Below are 8065 nucleotides of genomic sequence, written 5' to 3'. Positions count from 1 at the left end.
CTGATCAGTCTTCTCCTTGTATGAGCTGAAAGTTTAGAGGGACGGCCAGGTCTTGGTAGATTTGCAGTGGTCTGATACTCCTTCCATTTCAATATTATCGCTTGCACAGTACTCTTTGGGATGTTTAAAGCTTGGGAAATATTTTTGTATCCAAATCCGGCTTTAAACTTCTTCACAACAGTATCTCGGACCTGCCTGGTGTGTTCCTTGTTCTTCATGATGCTCTCTGCGCTTTTAACGGACCTCTGAGACTATCACAGTGCAGGTTCATTTATACGGAGACTTGATTACACACATGTGGATTGTATTTATCATCATTAGTCATTTAGGTCAACATTGGATCATTCAGAGATCCTCACTGAACTTCTGGAGAGAGTTTGTTGCACTGAAAGTAAAGGGGCTGAATAATTTTGCACGCCCAATTTTTCAGTTTTTGATTTGTTAAAAAAGTTTGAAATATCCAATAAATGTCGTCACTGTATGTCACTGTATGTTCTCATTGTGATTTTACAGACGTGTTTCATACGTCTTATTTATAAAATGTAATATTTATGAAATGCATATTGATATATTTGGTAGCACTTATTTGTTTTTCCCTTTGCCTTCAACCCCATTCGATGTGTAGAATGGATGTGGGAGGGGCTAGGTCTACATAAGGGTGCACATTTTAAAAAATTCAAAAAGCTCTGACGGAGGCCTTGAGGCCGACACGTAAGCTTATTAAATATCAGTGATACTATCAAGGGCAGTGTGCAGTTTCCTTTTTCCTTCATCTTGTTCAATTGTTGCCATGCACCTGCAAATTAGATTGCTCAGATGTGCGAGTGCCTTTTGTGCGAGTGCCTTTTGAATTGTATAGTAATTTATTTGAATTTGGCGCTCTGCATTTTCCCATGGCTTTTGCAAGCGTCCCACATATCCCAGAGAGGTTAAATACTGTTGAAATAATAAGGCTACAAGTTCATCTGCCTCACCTAAAGTCATTCTGGTGGGAGGCTGCTATAGACCAACAAATGCTAACAGTCAGTATTTGGATAACATGTATGAAATGCTTGACAATGTACTGTATATTATATCAATGGAGCGGAATCTTTTCTGGGTGATTTAAATATTGACTGGCTTTCATCAAGCTGCCAATCAACTTAACAGGGTAGTTACAAACAGGACTGAAACTATCAACATGTATTGATCACATCTTAACTAATGCTGCAGAAATTTGATTGAAAGCACTATCCAAATCCATCAGATGTAGTGATCACAATAAAGTAGCCATATCTAGAAAAACCAAAGTTCCAAAGGCTGGGCCTAATACAGTGTATAATAGGTCATACAATACATTTTGTAGCGCGATTCCTATGTTGTTGATGTAAATAATATTTGTTGGTCTGTTTTGTGTAATGATGCTGCACTTGACACATTTATGAAATTGCTTATTCCAGTTACTAACAAGCATTCACCCTTTAAAGAATGACTGTAAACTCTGTTAATTAACCTTTCTAGCGCAGGCGTTCCACTAGCGGAACCCTTCGACAACATTCCACTGAAAAGGCAGCGAGTGAAATTCAATTATTTTTTTGAAATATGTAACTTTCACACATTAACAAATCCAATACAGCAAATGAAAAATAAACTTCTCGTTAATCTACCCATCGTGTCCGATTTCAAAAAGGCTTTACAGCGAAAGCACAACATATGTAGAGAATAAGGTCAGAGCCAAGTCACAAAAACACAGCCATTTTTCCAGCCAAAGATAGGAGTCACACAAAGCAGAAATATAGATCAAATTAATCACTAACCTTCGATGATCTTCATCAGATGACACTCATCGGACATCATGTTACACAATACATGTATGTTTTGTTCGATAATGTGCAAATTTATATCCAAAAATCTCAGTTTACATTGGTGCGTTACGTGCAGTTGTCACCCCCTGGCCATAAGAGAGGCTTTTTATTCTCTATTTTGGTTAGGCCAGGGTGTGACTAGGGTGGGCGTTCTGTTCTTTTTTCTATGTTTTTGTATTTCTTTGATTTTGGCCAGGTATGGTTCTCAATCAGGGACAGCTGTCTGTCGTTATCTCTGATTGAGAACCATGCTTAGGCAGCCTGTTTTCCCTCTATGGGTTGTGGGTAGTTGTTTTCTGTCTGTGTCTGCACCAGACAGAACTGTTACATTTTAGTTCGTTCTCTTGTTATTTAGTTTTTGTGTTCAGTTTAAATAAATATTAAACATGGACACGTACGACTCTGCATATTGGTCCGAGCCTTCCTACTCCTCCTCAAAAGAGGAGGAAAACCGTTACAGAACTACCCAAAGGATCAAACAGCGTGGTGAAAGGGACTGGACAGGTGAGCAGCGCTATCTGGAGTATGAGATAACCTGGGAGGAGATAGAGAGGTGGTCGGTCGACCCAGGGAGAGTGCCGGAGCCCAGGATTCTCTAGAACAGTGCGAGGAGGGGTACCGGAGAATGGAGTTGGCGACACAAACACGGCTGGCAAGGAAGCCCCAAAAAATGTTTTGGGGGTCACACGGGGAGTTGGCTCAGGTCTCCAACCTGTCTCTGCCACACTCCCCGTGTGACCCCATTACCGTGGTGGGCGTCGTACTGGTCAGGCACCGTGTTATGCGGTGGAGCGCACGGTGTCTCCAGTACGCATTCTTAGCCCGGTGCGCTACATCCCAGCTCCCCACATCTGCCGGGCTAGGGTGAGGATCCAGCCAGGGCGGATGGTGTCAGCCCTGCTCTCCAGACAGTCAGTCAGTGTGTCTCCTCAGGCCAGGATATCCTGCGTCGGTTCTGCGCACTGGGTCTCCCATGTGTCTGCACAGCCCAGTGCGTCCTGAGCCTGCGCCCACACGTGCCGGGCTAAAATCCCCATCCACCCAGGACGGGTTGTGCAGGCCCTTAGTTCGAGAGCTCCAGTGTGCCTCCACGGCCCGGTCTATCCTGTGCCCCCTCCAAGGACCAGGCTTTCTCTCCGTCTCCTTCCTCCAGGTTCTCCCTCCTGTCCGGAGCTGCCAGAGCCGCCCATCAGTTAGACGCTGCCAGAGCCGACCGTCACTCCGGAGCTGCCAGAGTCGCCCTTCACTCCAGAGCTGCTAGAATCGTCCTTCACTCCGGAGCTGCTAGAATCGTAGCCCCTCAGTCCAGTGGCGCCCTCTACGAGGGTTTTCAGTCCGGGGCCTGCTGCGGGGGTCCCCGCTCCAGAGGCGCCACCTAAGTGGGCGAAGACTGAGGTGGAGCGGTACACTGAGGGTCCACGTCCCGCAACTCACCTTTAGAGTCAGGTTTTGCGGCTGGAGTCCGCACCTTTGGGGGGGGGGGGGGGGGGGGGGGGGGGGTACTGTCACGCCCTGGCCATAGAGAGGCTTTTTATTCTCTATTTTAGTTAGGCCAGGGTGTGACTAGGGTGGGCGTTCTATTTTTTTGGCCGGGTATGGTTCTAAATCAGGGACAGCTGTCTGTCGTTGTCTCTGATTGAGAACCATACTTAGGCAGCCTGAAGGACAGGAGGACAGTAAAACAAATACTATGTTCTGCACATGTGAAAAATACATCTGCAAAGTCCATGAACACGCATACTGTCCTACATGTGCTAATTAGAGATGATTTATGTACTTCACGTTTAAAACAAATCTATTATTTTATTGTTATTTATTGTTTATACACCTTGTGAGTGGAGGTAAGGGTGTGACGGTCGTCATTGGAATGAGGTGAGTACCAAAGCACAGCGTGGTAAGGGTTCATCATATATTTATTGAACCGAGGACACTAAACAAAATAACAAAGGAGAAACAAAATGAAACAGTTCTGATAGGTGACATACACATAACAGAAAATAATCACCCACGAAACACAAGTGGGAAAAGGCTACCTAATTATGATTCTCAATCAGAGACAACTAACGACACCTGCCTCTGATTGAGAACCATACCAGGCCAAATGCAAAACACAACATTGGAAAAGGAACATAGACAACCCACCCAACTCACGCCCTGACCATACTAAAACAAAGACATAACAAAAATAACTTAAGGTCAGAACGTGACAGTACCCCCCCCCTGTCCTGTTCTGTCCTGACACTGGCAACTCAGGACAGACGGGAGACTCTGGCAACTCAGGACAGACGGGAGACTCTGGCAACTCAGGACAGACGGGAGACTCTGGCAACTCAGGACAGACGGGAGACTCTGGCAACTCAGGACAGACGGGAGACTCTGGCAGCGCTGAGCAGGCGGGAGCACCTGTAGGGAGGAGATGGAGAGACAGCCTGGTGCGGGGGGCTTCCACCGGAGGCCTGGTGCGTGGAGGAGGCACCGGATAGACCGGACCGTGGAGGCGCACTGGAGGTCTCGAGCACCGAGCCTGTACAACCCTACCTTGCTGGATGCTCCCCGTAGCCAGGCCAGTGAGGCGAGGTGGAATAGACCGCACTGGGCTGTGCTGGCGAACCGGGGACACCATGCGCAGGGCTGGTGCCATGTACCCCGTCCCGAGGAGACGCACTGGAGACCAGATGCACTGAGCCGGCTTCATGGCACCTGGCTCGATGCCCACTCTAGCCCGGCCGATGCGAGGCGCTGCTATGTAGCGCACCGGGCTATGTCTGCGCACCGGGAACACCGTGCGCCTCACGGCATAACACTGTACCTGCCTGGTCCACCTCTCTCCACGGTAAGCACGGGGAGTTGGCGCAGGTCTCCTACCTGACTTAGCCACACTCCCCTTGTGTCCCCCCCAATAAGTTTTTGGGGCTGCCTCTCGTCCCAGCCGCGCTGCCGCGCTGCCTCCTCATACTACTGCCGCTCAGCTTTAGCTGCCTCCAGCTCTGCCTTGGGGCGGTGATATTCCCCAGCCTGTGCCCAGGGTCCCCTCCTCCCATGCCTAGGAGTCTTGCGATTTCGGTCGCTGCCCGTTACCACGCTGCTTGGTCCTTGGTTGGTTGGTGATTCTGTGACGGTCATCGTTGGAATGAGGTGAGGACCAAAGCGCAGTGTGGTAAGTGTTCATCATATATTTATTGAACCAACACTAAACGAAACACAACATAGAAAAGGGACACATAGACAACCCAGCCAACTCACGCCCTGACCATACTTAAACAATGACATAACAAAATAATTAAAGTCAGAACGTGACAAATGGTTTAAACTGGGTAAAAACTAATATTTTGTAGTTGAATTCCTCATTGTACGGTATATAAGAACATATCACTATGTGGCCCAAAAAAATCAAGACTGTTATTGTTTCTCTTCAATAAAAATTTTCAAAACTACTTTCTGCACATTTCTGCTACTCTTAGGCTATACAGGTCTCTTACAAAAAATATATGTTTACACTTATGCAGTACCTTTAGCAATAATAATAATAATTATAAACCTCTACTTTAGTAAATAAAACAATGACAACAGGTATGTTGTAATAAAAACGAGTGGTGTCCACTGATTAAATGCAGTCTTTCTGCATTGTAAAGAGGAAAAACACAGATATTCACAAAGTTTGTGATGAACGACAGGTTGTCTTCATGCAAAATAGATTTGGGGTTTAAAAGTAAATTAAGATGCTTTATTTTAGAGGTTTAGTGAAGGCAGGTATTTTTTACCCTTAGGACAAGGGTGTATGCAGAATGTTAAGACCAAACAAGGGTTAATGGGAGAGAAAAAAACAGGATACAAAATATAGAGACACAGAGAGCTAACTTCTCTGCTCTTTTCACTGAGCTGACCAACATATGAAGAAGAGAAGGTTGAGTGTCTGCAGCAGTAACAATCTCCCGAGTGGTAGCACTAAGTATACATGCATATCAATGCAACACCATGGATGACTACATAATGGAGTGGATGGCTAAGAAATAAGAAATACTTATTTGAATGATTATACTCAGGCAGGCTAAGTAACTTTTATACAGAATGGCACTACATAATTTGCAATTGAAAAGTGAAAATTGCAATTCCACACGTGAGAGTTAGATATACAAATGGAGTTTTCTTATGTGTGAAACTGCAAATGTGATTTGCACGTCATTGTTTTTCGCATGTGAAGTTGTAACTTCACATATGAAACTGCAATTCACGTGAGGTGAAAACATGCTATTCTCATCACATCGGAAAAGGTGGTATTAAAATGTAATAAACGTGAAAATATGATTTCACATGTGAAATTTAAGCTCAACATGTGAAAACATTGTCCAAGGTCTTCACAGAGTGCAAAAACACCTATTAGCAAGGTAATCTTTTAAAACTTGGGCTTTACTGTTTCTATCTATGTGTGTATTTGTGTAACAGCATAGATTCCATCCCTCTCCTCACCCCAACCTTGACTTGAAGTCAGGGACCCACTGAACACATCAACAACTGCCTCCCACAAAGCATCATTAGACATGGCACTTGCTTCAAGGACTCAGAGCAAGGCTTGTCACCAATTTATACGCTACTAGCACACACTGCTAACTAGCTAGCCATTTCACACCGGTTACGCTCACCCCCTTTCAAATCAAATTTATATATATAGTTCATCAGCTGATATCTCAATGTGCTGTACAGAAACCCAGCCTAAAACACCAAACAGCAAGCAATGCAGGAGTAGAAGCACAGTGGCTAGGAAAAACTCCCTAGAAAGGCCAAAACCTAGGAAGAAACCTAGAGAGGAACCAGGTTATGATGGGTGGCCAGTCCACTCGACACAGCCAGAAGAGGAGATTATAACAGAACATGGCCAAGATGTTCAAATGTTCATAAATGACCAGCATGGTCAAACAATAATAATCACAGGCAGAACAGTTGAAACGGGAGCAGCAGCACGGCCAGGTGGACTGGAGACAGCAAGGAGTCATCATGCCAGGTAGTCCTGAGGCATGGTCCTAGGGCTCAGGTCCTCCGAGAGAGAGAAAGAAAGAGAGAAAGAGAGAATTAGTGAGAGCATACGTAAATTCACTGTCACGTTCTGACCTTCGTTCTTTTGTTATGTCTTTGTTTTAGTATGGTCAGGGCATGAGTTGGGTGGGTTGTCTATGTTCCTTTTTCTATGATTTGGGATTTCTGTGTTTGGCCTGGTACGGTTCTCAATCGGAGGCAGCTGTCAATCGTTGTCCCTGATTGAGAACCATACTTAGGCAGCCTGTGTTCACCCTTGATTTGAGGGTGATTATTTTCCGTGTCAGTGTTTGTTCCACGCGGGGCTGTTTAGTTTGTTTCGGTTATTCACGTTGTTATTTTATAGTTTAGTGTTCATGTAAATAAAGTATAGTTATGGACACTTACCACGCTGCGCATTGGTCCTCCGATCCTTCCTACTACTCCTCCTCCTCGTCAGAGGAAGACAACCGTTACAGAATCACCCACCACCAAAGGACCAAGCAGCGTGGTATCGGGCAGCAGCAGCGATCTCTAGACTCCTGGACATGGGAGGAGATCCTGGATGGCAAGGGACACTGGGTACAGCCGGGAGAGTATCGCCGCCCCAAGGCACAGCAGGAGGCAGCGAAAGCCGAGAGGCGGTGGTATGAGGAGGCAACATGGCAGCGCAGGACACCGGATAAGACAGGAGAAGTACAAGCGCCATGCTCTACCAACTGAGCCACAAGGGTTCTTATTGCTCCACAAAAGCCAAGTGACGTCACCAGTTTAAACACTACTAGCGCGCAACGCTAACTAACATGGTTATATTTATGTGTGTGTGTGTGTGTGTGTGTGTGTGTGTGTGTGTATATACGAGCATCTGTGCATCCCCTGGAGGTGTCAGAATGACGTGATGTAAATGAGTAGCATTAAAACCAGGGGCCTCAGGCTTACCTGGGGCCAAACCCTATCTACGTGAGCAACAACCTATTACCTACTGCCTATCATATATTGTATTCACCTAAACACATAGCGACCAACACCTTTTATATCCATCACCCTTTGTCCCCTCTCCCTCACCCCTCACCCCTATTCCCAAACAAACAAGTGGCCCCTGTGCTGTTGGATATTTATGCAGCCTATCTCTGCCAGGGAACTGATAACCTCTACTACTGTGTTCAAAATGGTACCCTATTCCCTGTATATTGCACTACTTTTTAACAGAG

The sequence above is a fragment of the Oncorhynchus mykiss genome, chromosome Y, assembly GCF_013265735.2.
Source record: "Oncorhynchus mykiss isolate Arlee chromosome Y, USDA_OmykA_1.1, whole genome shotgun sequence".
In the NCBI taxonomy this organism is placed as follows: Eukaryota; Metazoa; Chordata; class Actinopteri; order Salmoniformes; family Salmonidae; genus Oncorhynchus; species Oncorhynchus mykiss.
Note: the sequence above shows the minus strand (reverse complement) of the source record.